General features: G+C 31.5%; 1 protein-coding gene and 1 long non-coding RNA gene across 2 annotated transcripts in view; one reads left to right on the forward strand and one right to left on the reverse strand.

Annotated features, from left to right (window-relative positions):
- LOC136981114 (uncharacterized) overlaps positions 1-7,900 on the forward strand; it is a 44,302-nt gene extending 36,402 nt beyond the window's left edge. The window contains exons 2-3 of the long non-coding RNA XR_010881647.1: positions 2,477-2,556; positions 7,468-7,900. This is a non-coding gene — a long non-coding RNA (uncharacterized lncRNA). The remainder of the gene's footprint in view (positions 1-2,476; positions 2,557-7,467) is intronic.
- LOC136981111 (neuroglobin-1-like) overlaps positions 1-13,780 on the reverse strand; it is an 89,035-nt gene extending 75,255 nt beyond the window's left edge. The window contains exon 1 of the mRNA XM_067277387.1: positions 13,678-13,780. The gene's annotated coding sequence lies outside the window, so the exon portion shown is untranslated. The remainder of the gene's footprint in view (positions 1-13,677) is intronic.
- Positions 13,781-14,491: the final 711 nt, after the last annotated feature.

Raw genomic sequence — 14,491 nt, forward strand, 5'->3', positions numbered from 1 at the left:
TCCAGGCATCTGATTGTGCTGCGAGTCACGTTATTTCAATTCAAAAATTTCCCTCTGAATGGAATTAGATACATATCCGGCGCGACTCTATTGCTAACAGGAAAAGTACAATGTACAGAGACAACACACTACCACATTCCACGCAGTGCTATGTGCTCCCTGTCGCAGTAATTCAGTTAATATATATATATATTTTGTAAGAATTATATTTAGTTAATTATTTTCCACCAGATGGCGGGACATGTAAAGCCAGCAATCAAATGTAGACAGAAATTAATCGATATATACAAATCCAATCGACAATTTGGAGTGAGATGCAGACATCATTTAAGTTACGAGTATTTGAATGTAACTGCCGAATTTCGTAGCAATTGGTCGAACGGTCTAGGAGTATATAGCGAACTAACAAACAAATATCCTCATTTATCTCTATATATAAAATTACATCTCCTGACTGACTGACTAATTGATTCATCATCGCCCAGAGCAAACCGCTGAACCTAAAGAGGTGAAATTTGGTACACAGGATACGTCATGAAAATGCACACTAAGAAGGGATTTTTCGAAAATTTCCCCAGCGGGTAGAGGGAAAGGATTAAGGCTTAAACTGAAGAACGGCTTCTACTGTACTATCTTAGATGCAATTTTTTGTTTTTGATAGTTGTAACTTAATTTCCAAACGTACAATATTTACCAAATCATCCAAATCGTTTGCCGGAGCAACGCCGGGCTCATTTGATAGTATATATATATATATATATAGATGATACGGTGGCAATAATAATAATAATAATAATAATCTACAGTTCGTTGAAAATGCTATAAATGCTATTATGTTTTAATTAAATGCTCACTGCAGTAGAGTCTATTTGTAAAATTAATAAGTAATTTTTTTAAAAGATTACAGATGTTTACTATTGGATAACTTTTTATAAACTATTCTGCAAAGCAGATATAAATTTAAGAAAGATATAGAGCTTTTGTCTTATTGGATTTGTTAATACTAATGGGAAAACAAAGGTGAAAACGTTAGTTTAGATACGAAATTTACCTGCAACATTAGTAAAATAATAATCGTATAATTTTATTTTTATTAAGACATCTCAGCAGTTTATTGATGATGTCTTATTTCTTCAATAAGAAAGAAATTATTTATAAAATTATAACGGAGGTCTGAAATATTGGTTATTAATTAAAAACTTAAGTACCAAGCGGCACTACATTTTGAATCAACGTTAAAATTAAAAACTTAAAAATGTTTCACAAAATTACTTTTAAAAATGTCTTTAAATAACACAAAAGACCTTGACCGGCATTTCTTCACTTACAGAAACTGCAAAGTTCTTAACACTTTTCATTGTCAGTTTTCTTACTTTTATAGAAAGTGTTTGTAACTAAGGCAAGTTTCTGTGTGAGAGAAGTGGTGGTAAAAGTCCTTTTGTATTATTTTCAGATATTTTTGAGGACATTTTAAATTTTTCAACTTCATTTTTTTGAGAATAATCTACTGTTGCCTCTTTATTTTCACAATTTTACAATAAAAGTAAAATTTTACAGGACATTTAACGAAGTCTATTGGAATAATTTATATTATAAATCTTTTAATATGGATTGACTCTTAAGCGGTTTTCCACAGCATATATTTATATTATTATAATTAATGTTAATTAATTGAGCAAATCAGTAATGATTGATTAAAACATACCAATATTATAAATTAGAAATGCTAATTAGAATTGAAACATCAAAAGAATTTTTATTAATTAATATTAAAGAATATATTTTATTCTTAATTATGAAAGTTTAAATACACAAAATAATTTATTCAAAAATATAAAATAATAATATAATACTAATGTACTTATTTTGGCGATACCTTTTATGTTTAAAACTTTTTTTTACTTTTCGTTTTATATGCACCAATAGGGTCTTCTCCACTTCTGTTATAGATTCGACTAGGCTACGGTGGGATGGCCGGGTGACGAGTGTCAGAATCGGATTTATGCGGTTCAAATCATCCTTGATAATTTCTGATTGTTGGATCCGGACTGGAATCCAGATTGGATAGATCGTGGATCCTTCGGCGATTCCATCCAACCGAGTTACGGGTCGGCCCGAATCCACGAAAAATCGCGAAAAGCTCACCAATCTGGACTCAAGTTCGAGTCTAGAGTAGTAAACCGATGTCTTTATCGCTTCACTATCTTTTCGTAGGCCTGGCCGAATCCACGATGGGAATGAAAAAGGGTCCCTTTGAACTTGCAGGAGTTTAGAGTTGATTTAAAGTCATAATTTAAAATACCGTAATACTCCACTAAAATTACTGGATCTTAAAGTATTCCGCGGTTTCAATACTGCGTTTGTTAACAAAGGTATACGAATTGCCGAGAAGTGCGTGAAACCTGTTTAAAAATACTTTAGTAAAACATTATCAAATTTATTTTGAAAATAATAATAAATTTAGTTTTAATTACAGATTTAAAGTAATGGAAATGGAGGGATTGCATCTAAAGTTCTTCATTTTAGTGCTCGCATTGGTATTATGTCCCTTTTCAAGTAAGTCGCTTTAAAATGTTTTAATATGTTACCCTGTGACCAAAAAGTATCGGAAACGGTTCTATAAAACTCAAGATTTGAATTTATTTATCAAAATTTATTTCGTCCCGTTGAAAGTAATCCCCTCCCACTGCAATGCACTTACGCGACGTGTTTTCAAATCCTCAAAACACGCTTTCAAGCCGTTTTCGCCAAACCTCTTTGGTACCGGCAGCGAATTTAGTTCCACGAATATTTGTCGACTTTTCGGCCAAAAATTCACCAACGACAAGAACATTGCGAACGTGTGCATTATCGCCACGCAAAATCCACGAGTTTTCTGGTGACAAATCGGGTGGTTTTCTACGAATTGCTTCGCGCAAAGGAGGCAAAATGCTGGAGTAATTTTCTTCGTCCACAGTTTGGCCAGTCGGAAGAAATTCGCGATACGCAACACGGCAATCGAGGAAAACAGTCGACACGATCTCCATTTTCGACCGACTGACGGGTCTTTTCGGACTCACTTCACCTTTCCAGCGCCATTCTCTCGACTGTCGAGCCGTTTGAGTGTCAAAAGCGTCGATCCACGTTTCGTCACCCTAGTGACGCGTTTTAAGGATTCATTCGGAGAAAGCTTTTTTCGGCCACTCGAACAGTCGTCGTTTTCGGGGCGACTGCAGAAACGACGCCGGCCCAACGATCTTTAAAACTGCTCGACAAGATCCAAATGATACCAGAACGTGTTCGAGAATGTCCCTAATTGTTGAACGACGATCGTTGGCGGCAAATCTCCGACTCGAGCTACGTGTTGTTCTACCGGAACGTGGTTCCTCTTCCACCCGTCCTCCGCCTTCCTCCAATATCTCGCACCACTCGAAAACTCTTGCACGCGAGCAGTTTAAATGAACCATTCCCGATATTTTCGATCACAGTAGTATAGCCTTTTATAATTGTATAAGGTATTATAACATAATATTAAAATAAATACGGTAGTATAATTAATTAATTACTTCGAAAAAATTAGGAACATTAAACAAAACGGGTTAATGTTACCCTTGGTGGCAAGATGGCGGACGGGGAAATTTTTCTCTACATTCTAGACGGTGACGGGGAAAATTTTTTTCCCTGCGTTCGACGTAGCGGCCGCGTTTCCTGTAACCTCGAAACGGAGACGCGCGATTTCGCGTTTGTGACGCGAGAGAGAGAGGGAGCTCTTTGGAAATGTTGTGACGTAATGTGTTGGAGCCGAGATCGTCGAATTATGCAAATTTCGTTTGCAGGGCGTTTAGAAGACAGTGGTGTGTTGCATGTTCGGTGTTGGCATCGAATTTTTTTTTTTACAATATCTGTTCTTTCCGAATTGCTAAAAAGGTAATTTATATTTTTTACGAGTAAAAACAAAAAAAAATTGCGTTCTTTTTGTTGAAATTTCGTGCACGTCATGGGCGACGTTGATTTGAGTTCGAAGGAATTCTGGGCCAAATGTACTACCAGGAAGTTTTATAAAATGATGGAAACAGATTATTCGGAATTGGGATTGAACCCGGCAATTGATAATGCATTCAAATTTGCGGCCAAATTAGGTATACAGCAGATAGAGTCGACGTGTTCTACGTGCGATAAGACATGCAAATTATATTACAGAAGCGAAAGAAATGAATGTCTTCTTAGATGCAGTTCGTGTGCAGTTAAATATTCGGTGTACGAAGGAACTTTTAAAAGCAAATGTGGTCGTCTGTCCTGGGGATGTATCTTGTCATTCAAATGGCACTACCTATGTCTAGAATGTGGTGCGACGATTTCGGCTTTAGCATCCGGGATATCTCGAAAAGCTAGTGTAGAACCCGAGACAGTTCCGTCTGCACCCGTTCAAAACGTCGATAATAATAATAAGAAGAAATCAAAGAAGGGTCGGGATAAGGAAACGTCAACCACCGCGAGTAAAAAAAGAAGAAATAAGAAGTCATCGACAGTAGCAGCCGACGCAAAACAAGGGGGGAAAGAATCTATAATAAACGAAGATCAAAGTTCGAAAGTCGGGAAGAAATGTAAAAAAGGGAAATGACAGACAATCAACGTGAGTAAAAAAATGTTTTTTTCTATTAAAATAGGATTTACAGTAGCTTATTATAGTATAGGAGTTACTAGGTCGCGTTATTACGATACAGTGCGCAACGCGCAGTCTCCATAGAAGACCAAGATGGCGACCGGAAACGCGTTAGCCACGTCGAACGCAGGGTAAAATAAAATTCCCTGTAGCAGTCGTGAATGTAGGGAAAATTTTTCCCGTCGCCGTTTAGAATGTAGGAAAAAATCCCTCTGGTCGCCATCTTGCCACCAAGGGTAACATTAAGCAAAACGTGTAAAAAATATTGATTACTGCGTTATTTCGGTATAAAAGCCAAATATTTTTAAAATACAAATTATTTACCTAACGAAACAATGGATTAAAATAGAAATCAATTATATCTCTTCCCAGTTTAATTAAAAATATTTGCTTACCTAAATTTTCAAATGTTTAAAGCGACTCTGTTTAATCTTAAGAGAACATATTCTCAATTATTTGAAATGCTCGACGTATTCGGATAGCATCTTTTAATTAATACAAATGCACTGTTTTCACGCTTCCTTTAAATCGTTATCTCTCAGAAGTTGATTATTTTACAAGTTTGTTTCCCTAATTAGACGAAATATATTGATCGTATTATTTAAATATATTCTACAGCTGATGTGTACTGAGTAATACTAATCAAACTTTGCGTATAAAAAAATCTTGTATTTTTATAGACGGGCGGGCGATATTAGAAATAGAACGATCTGATTACTTATTACGGTATGTATTAGATAAAATGAAAAAGCATTTCGGGGACTTGCAAAAATCGTAATGAAGAAATAATGTTTGTAAAGATTAGAAATATAAAACCGTTCTCTCGTATTTCCTAATTATCTATTGTTATTAAGTTCGCTCTTTTTTCCCCCGGCTCTTACTGCTTTTCTCATCAGAATTGCTTTTATGAAATTACCTTCCAAAATTTTCTGATTTCTATCATTTTCGTTTACGTAATTATGCATTCAATTTTACTTTCATTTTTATTCGTGTTTTTAACTGCGCCTCACATTTACTCGTTTTTTATAATTAATTGCGCTACTGCAGTAGCACCTCTCTGTATAACATTATTAGGCCCTATACGGTATTCTTGTTCATACTTGTTAAATAAATTAAACTTATATATAAAATTATATGTGTATGTAAATAAATAAATAATTATAAATAAGTAATAATTAAAGTAATAAATAAATAATTAGTTTTATAATTTTTCTTATGGAAATATTGTATTATAAACAAGTCATATAATATGTTTAATTTATTTAATTAATTTATATATTTGAAAACTTATCGATTTATGAAATGAATTGCGGTTCTAATAATAAACATTACATTCTTAAAGTGGATTTCAATAGAAAGGCACTCCTAAGAGAAAATTCGTAAAATATATTAGTAAAGTTTAATTAGTAACTGTAAAGAATTTTTACTGTAGCGAGACAGTTGGCCGAAGATAGGGATCAACGGACAGATTATCTTAAACAAAAATCATTAGACCGATGTTTTATTTCTTTACTTTCTGAAGATCCTTTTTCTTATTCTGTATTCGCATACACATTGATGAAAGTAAATCAGCGACGACGATAACGATGATGACTGTTGCATTATAGCCTACAATACATTAATTCCACAACTTATCACCATTGTTTGTTCGCCTATGAAATTGGTACTAAATCGAGCGTAGAAGTAAACTGAATTACTGTACCTCAAACAATAAGTATTATCACAAAGTCAACGCGCAATAAGCATTATAGTAATCGGGCCAACACAGGTCCGAGTTCGAGTTTCAAAGCCGTGTGATTTGGTGATTAACAATGTTTTCGGTGTAAAATCGTGCGTATAGTAATTCACAAATACTAGAGGATTCTCTAATATTTATGAGGAAGTTCACTAGTATTCATTATAATTGAGTAATAATAAATGTTTGTTATTTATTCAATTATTAATTATATTTATTAAGATAATTTTGTTAAGAATTGCTAATTTCTTATAATTAATGACGATAATTGTTGCAATTAGTTTTATTTTGTAATCAGCTGTTCGTGTTTCTATTTTAAAATCCGCACGGAACCGTTAATTTTCATAACCTCAATTACGAAAAGTTAATTTATAGCTAAGACCATTATAAACGAAACAAGTTTCAAGACCTCGAAAGCCTCTCAATTCATTTTAAGTAGGCCGATAAGATTGTTTCTACGCAATAAATCATATACCATATACCTATGACGTAACATAACATTAATTTTCAATGTTCTAACCGATACAGCGATACAGTTGCCCAGAACACAATTACTTCTGCTTTAAAAGCTAATGGCATTTTTGTAAAGGATGTGTCTAGCAGAATTCTAAAAGACGGGAAGCTTTCCGGGCTTCTAGTATTTATGAAACATTTTTTTGAGACTTAGAAAATTTAATTTTGGAATATTGTATAAAGGAACTGGATATTAAATTTTATACTTTAAATTATATTACTCTTAAGAAATATTCCAGTAATTCGGATGGTTAGAAACAAAGTGAGAATCGATAAAAGATTGAAAAGAAAAATTTAATCAATAAAAAATGTAATTGTTATTAGCATATTTTTATATTTTAGAAAGGAGCAACTGCGGGCTAATTAAAGCGTATTTATAGAGAAAAATCATTACTTTAACGCATTTTGTGTAAAAAAAAAGTTATAGAATAAGGGGCAGCTTATTTTTTAAGTGTAATTTAGTTAGTTACTTTCATATTTGAAAAAAAAACTAATTAATTCCTTAAAAGTTTCTTTATACCTTTGATATATGAATGGTATAGTTGAGAATTTTATCCTTTTTCTTCATTTTTTGTAGGTTATGCAAGCATATGGACATTTTGCCCAAAAGAGCAAGATAAATGTCATACCCGTTGCCAAGAATATGGTTTCTGGGCTGGAAGATGTGGATCTTTGGATAAAGTTGCCGAATTGAATAAATTATGTTTATGTTTGAAAGAACCCAATTGAGCTGAATAATTAAACCAGTAAAATTTAACTCGAAGTTTCGCATCTTGTAAACGTTTTATATTAGATTCTGATAAATTATTATTGTATTTTTAAAATATAATTCTTAAAAGTTATTGTGTTATTTGTTTAGTAATCAATTAAAATGCTTTATGCTTAATTTTGTTACGGAGTAATCAATTAAACTTACATATTTGAAATTTCATTTAAAATTATTACTTTGTCTTTATAAACCTAAAAACGTAATTATAATTAGAATTGATTAAATAACTGAGTTTTCTCTTCATTTTTAATTCTTTTTTAAAGTAATCTTGTTTACATTCATAAAGAAACTTTAATAATTCACTGCAAATTGTCTTACGTCTTTTAATTGAAATCTTAATGGCTGGAGAATTTAGACATTAAAGCATCTTAAAAGAAGGGAAAAGATAGTCGGCGATTTGTCTTTACTTTTTAACTCATCAGTATAATTGACGAGCCTAATTATTGATAATTAATTAAATCTAATTACAGAATTTCTCATTACTGTTTACTTAATAAGTTAAATCTTTAAACTTTTTCATTTTAAAGATTGAAACCCTGGCAATTCTGCCATTTCTCTTAAGTATACAAATTAAGTTCGATTAATAATAATATTTTATAAGTCTTAATGAACTACTTATAGATTTAAATTTAATATTGAGTTATTAGCTTTAACCAACATTAATTTTTTTTTATTTTAGTGAAAAATAAATAAAGTTATTGCAAATTTATAACAGTTTTTTCATTTTTTTTCGGTAAGTAACGTATGCATATATATTAATATATATGCATACGTTATTATAATACGTTATAAATATTAATATATAATTGAAATTTACATTTTACGTGAATATATAGAAAATAATACTTTATATTTTCGGTATTCGTCCGTATATTTTATTATTTAATCAGTTTTATAATTAGATTATCATTTATTACATTCCAGTTATAAAATCTGATTAAATAAATAACATAAATATGGTGTAAATTACTGATTATTAATTACATTATAAATTATTAATAAAAATTATTTGTAGTTAGCATTCGAACAATTATCAATAATTTATTATAAAAGATAAATTACATTACGACAGATATCGTAGGGAAGACCAACAAAACCACTGCATAGGCCTACGAGAGCCTTAAAAATGTTACAAACTATTTGTTCGTTGTGTATTAAGAAAAACATCTTTATTTTAAAAGTCAAATAAATAAAAATACATAATATACTTCTGTAACGCCGCTTTGTTTTTTAATATACCGAGAGAAAAAGATAAGTGGCCCAGGATCCTCTCGACCTCTGAAAGGCTTAGTTTACTTAACTTTTTCGGGGTCCCAGAAACAATAATTGCTATAATATAAATTATATTGCTATAGTTATGGCAGATACAATAGGAAAGTTACGTACGTTGTTATAATAAATTAATTATTACTAATACGATAATTACTATTCTCCTGTGAATCATTTATTTTTATTTTTAAAGAATTTATACAGGGTAAATTTTTTATTAATTTAATTAAATCACGTAATTGATTTTATTGCGAGTGATTAGTAAAATTTATCTACGCAGTTTGTGCGGAAAATAAAACAGTTTTTTAAAATCTTTTTTATGTAGGCCTATATCCTTTTCGATCAATTTTATATATTTTAAGTATAAGCTATTTTATACTTGCGCGGTAAAGAAAAAACTATAAAAGCAAATCTAGAAAACAATTTTTTAAAATAAAGAAACTTGTCGGTTTAATAATGTTGTATGTTCTGTACAATAGAAATAAAAATTCTTTGAGTAGAAATGCAAAACATTTGATTCGGTTTTGGAAAAAAATCCATTTGAAAATTTCAAACACAGTTTTAGAAAAAACCCGTTACAGAGTATTTCGATAACTCCCTCGTTACGCTGTGAAGAAACTACGTAGAAATATTAACGCATTGTAATTATAAATCTATTTTTATTTTAAAGTATTATTAAAGGTAGAAAGTAATATATAAGAGTTCTGTTTTACAGTTTTATGCACAATTTGACATACTTTAATCTGTGAATAAATCAGATTGAAACTTATTTTTTTAAAATTTATTGGATTATCTTCCAAACTTATGAACATTGGATGAAACACTGGAAAATTCTTTTTAAAAAGAGAAGTGACCAATTTTTTCTTCCATGAAATCTGAGAAAATGATCAATAAATCTAGTATCTCGAGACGGACGAAAATTTATCGTACAAAATTCAAGTAAAATAATTCTAATTTGCAATTGAAATGCTCCACTTTTCAATTTTTACTTTACAAGTAGAAAACGTTCCAACGGAACTTAGTTTAATCGTAAATATTCCATAAGATTTGATATTATTTTTTAATTAAAGCTATAAAAAACCGATTGGAACATTTATACGTTATTTAATGTTTAGATTATTTCCAACTTTATTAATTAAATCTATTAATAATTTCAATGGTAATTTTAAGCAGAAACTTAGAGATTAAACTTTAGTATATGTATTCATTGCTCGGAGGTTCTACTACCGAGATTTGTACGTCACTAGGCAAACAAAGTTTAACGGGCAAATTCTGGTATGAAAATATTTAATTAAAAATTTATTTTAAAAGATTTCAAAGTATATATTCACAGTTTAAGAGAAAAGAGAAGTTTAAGAGTTTCTTTCATTTACATTTGTGCATACATCAAAACCTAAATATAAATTATGAAAAGAATATCCTCTTTCATTTATCTATATTGGATTTCTACATACTATTTCTAGGACATTTCTTTCGCATTACCGTTGTACCGTCTACTTCTAAAATCTGTTTAATATTTCACAGATAATCGATACCTAATACTAGAAGATTTGGAGTAGGCGTACAAGCCGAAGAAACTAAAAGTTTCACGATTCTATCGATATTTTAAGTTATAAGTAAGTCTACAATTTAAATTTTAAAATAAAAAGTTTAATATACGGCAGGGGAAAAAATATTTTTAAAACGCACGCTTTGCGAACGTTTGAAATATTTTACTGTATACTGCGAAACATATATTTGGCATTCGACTCGAAGCTTTACAAATTGAAATGAAAAGGAGAGAACGAGAAAAATATATATGGATGAAATAGAAATGTTGTGATTGAAAAAATTTTTTGGCGAATAAAGAAATCCTTAGACGAAGAAGATAATTCATTACACAAGGTTGTTAAACAACAAATTACGAAAATAGAAGGTTGGTAGTGGATCAAAGACGAGTCGGATAAATGGCGAAGCGGTTTGGAAAGAAACATAAAAGCATATAGAGTGACGGTAAAAAGAAAACTGGACGAGATAAGAAGAAATAAGAAGACTCGTGTTAAATCTGTGTCGACGTAAAGAAACAAAAAATGTTCGATATACCGAACGTATTCCATATAAATATTTTCTTTATATAAATAAAGTTTTAAATTATCGTCGTTACCTTAAAGAGGGTGGGAGTTTAACGTTACATTTAACGTACATTCGTCGTATACTCGAATCGGGAGCGGATCCCGAAGCACCTAAAGGAGGACCTACAGTACACTCGTACAGTAGGCCTACCTAACTCAAAAATTTAAAATATCTCAATTCATATATATCTTTTATTAACGCGTACTGTACGCGGACGGTCCGACAAATCACAATCGCCGTCGTAGGTGAAGAACGTGGGTTTTCACCTACGACGGCGAGTACGAATTTTACGAACAAACAAATATTTAATAGTCTTTTGTGTCAATGGCACGGCTTAAGTCCCCGTAGCCCCCCGGAAGCAGCCAGACAGGAATTCTTCGAGTCGACATTAAACCGAATGATACGACGATAATGTATATTCCATTTTTCGACTAAAAATGATTACGAAGCAAATTTTAAATAAATTAAATTTTTGGAATTTTTTACGGTATTTTTATTGTATTTTATATAAGAAAGATGTTAAATTTTTAAAAAATGTTAGCTTCGGCGGCTATTTGAAAATAATCATTTTTAATTACGTTAATTTATTCTTATTTTAATTATTTACGGTAGTAATTTCTGCTTGGGAGTTCTGTGGACGTCGATAGAGAAGTTGAATTATTTACATCCGAACGGCAATAAAGCGTGGCTTTTTATCGTCTAAATTTAGAAATGATATTACAATATCTTGGAAATAACTTTGCGGTTTGCTCAACCGTGCGAAACTTTATTCCTCGGCCAGTAATTCGTTCGATACAATCGACGGTAAATATTTCAGTTTTCTAAATCGAATCGCAGTTGCTCGAGACGTTTCATCAACGTACTAAAGAAGATATATTAAAAATTTGCTGCCGTTCTGGGTGGATTTTCTATTCGTTTTATTAACTTTTAGTGCGGGTGGATTTACGATTAATCTCCCGTTGTGGAAAGAAAATGAATTTCTTTTACAGATATTTTCCTTCAAAATACTAAAACTGAAAAGCCGTAAGTAAAACTGTTAATATAAATGAGTCGATCTCGAGATATATCAAAAAATTAGAAAAAATCTAAAGTGAAGTTCTCGATCTAATCACCGGCCATCTCGGAGGAGTCATTTGGAGATTGGTGCACAATATTTATATCGATATAGCTTTAAATTTCATTTCAGTAAAATCCGCTTTGATCTATGTTTAATAAAAAAAAGTATTTTTAATTCGTAATTGTTTTTTATTCGTCCTATTTACAATTTATTCTTACTTCGTATTAAATATAGAATGAGAATTGAGTTTTATTCTTTCGTAATATAATCTGTAATATTGTTTTGGAAAAAGAGAAGCAAAGTTAGGTTGAGAACCTTTCTTCCACAGAATTGTACAATACTTACAGCACGATATTTATGAAAAAATTTAATTTTCGAGTTTGGTTTTTATATCTTAAAATTCAAAAAAAATAAGAAAAATTTTCAAGAGAAAATTTCGGATCGTTAGAGTATTGCAACGCGTTAAAACTTATCAAAGTACTGTACATTACATTCCATTAAGAATATTGAGATTCTCGTTAGGAAGCCAGTCACACACAAGCGCGTGTGTAGAAGAGGAGTGTCCTTCAAATAAACGCAGCTTTTTAAATTAAATTTTAGAACTTGTAAAATTCTAATGTAATTCCTTTGACACGCTCAACCGTTTCTGTCCGCACGCGCGTAATTTCTCAAACGCATTAATTTAAGCGACGAAGTCGATCGAACGTTTTTCTAAATATCGGCTTCGAGCTCGAATCCTCTAATTTTATCGGCATCGAAATATAAAATTTTCTTTAAATACATCCAGAAAGAAGAATAAAAAGTATAGTTTTGGCGTAAGGAATGGCCAATTTAAACGATACAATCGAACAATTATTTTCTTATTTATTATTAATTGTAATAAAACCGAATCGGATTAATTCGACTACGATAGAACTAGCGAGATAATTTAGTACGTGTGACGAGGATGATTTATATATTCTAAATAATACAGGAAAATGATAGTAAGGGTAACCCGTATATTTTTTCCAAAGTACGATAATAAATCGTAAATCGTGGAGATTGCTGAAGAAAGTCGTGCGAAGATGCCAGAGACATTTCGATTTTGGCTTTTTCTTTTGGAAAAATATTTTAAAAATTTGAAAGAGCAACTTCGCCCACTTTATCTCTCCTATTGCCGATTTAATATATCAAAATGAGTTACATTTAAATTAGAGCTTTGTAAATATAGTTTAGTACTTTCTTATCCGTGTATCAACATTATACGTAACTGGAGTATAGGAATATAAATTATCCGCTCGGCTTCTTATCTTTTCGAGTGCCAATCTCTTGTACGATTCCCTTCGTAATTGTTTACATTTTAAAAGGTTTCTCGTAGCTGTAGATAATTTCGACTTCTTTTATATTATGGTAATAAGATTACGGCTATCGTTAACTTATATTATAGCTTATAATTTATAAGTAAATACACTTTAAAGATGAAAAAAATCATTAAGACATTAGGTCATTAAGCATTTAGGTGTTTAGATCGTCCATTAAGTCGGCCGGCTGGCGACGTAATCGATTCGACTACAAATATAAATATTAAGTACAGTACCTACCTTATTAATTTCCAACGTGTTGAAGAAGAGTAAGCTACATTCCACGACTGTTCGTACCGACAGAGTGAGCTAGTAACCCCGCACTCGAGTGTTTCGATTCTTCTCCTCGCATCCGATTGGATAAGAGGCTTCAGGTGGACGATTTACGTCGTACACTAATGATGTAGCAAAGAGCTGGATAATTAGAGAAACCCGAGTCGAACTTAATGATACATTTTACAAAACTAGTCGGTTTGTATCTATTGGCAACAAATGCTAGGGCACGAAAATCGATAACTACAAACTGTAAGCTACAAGCGTGGCTTTATTTACACATCGATATCGATTTTATTTTTCTCCTTTGCCATTTTAAATAATCGTCTAGATAAAAATGTCGAGTGTAATTTTTCAAACGTATAAGGCGCATCGATACGAAACAGTTCCTTAAGTTTAGAACGACAATTATGTATTTTATTAAAGCTGAATCGCGAGTGGAAGGTCGTTGACTGCTCGAGGACATTTTTTAAAGTAGTTTTCATCCCACACTCGACCCTCCGGCTACCGTCATTATATAAATGCAAATTCATTACTGGTAATTTTTAAATTTTAAGTATAATCGGGTTTGAAAGTCGTTCTGTGGATGTACAGTACAGGAACAATTTTACGTACCGACGTTCTCCTACGCGCTTTCTAGAAAGTGTGTAGGCCATAAAAAGCAATTTGCTAAACATAAAAGAGAGAGAGAAAGATTAAATTTGAAAATGTAGAGAAAAATTATAAGAGGAAAAAAATTAGATAAGGGAAACAATAGCTGGAAAGAAGCTGCAGAAAGTAA

This window comes from Centruroides vittatus, unplaced genomic scaffold, assembly GCF_030686945.1.
Source record: "Centruroides vittatus isolate TY-2023 unplaced genomic scaffold, ASM3068694v2 contig_743, whole genome shotgun sequence".
NCBI lineage: Eukaryota > Metazoa > Arthropoda > Arachnida > Scorpiones > Buthidae > Centruroides > Centruroides vittatus.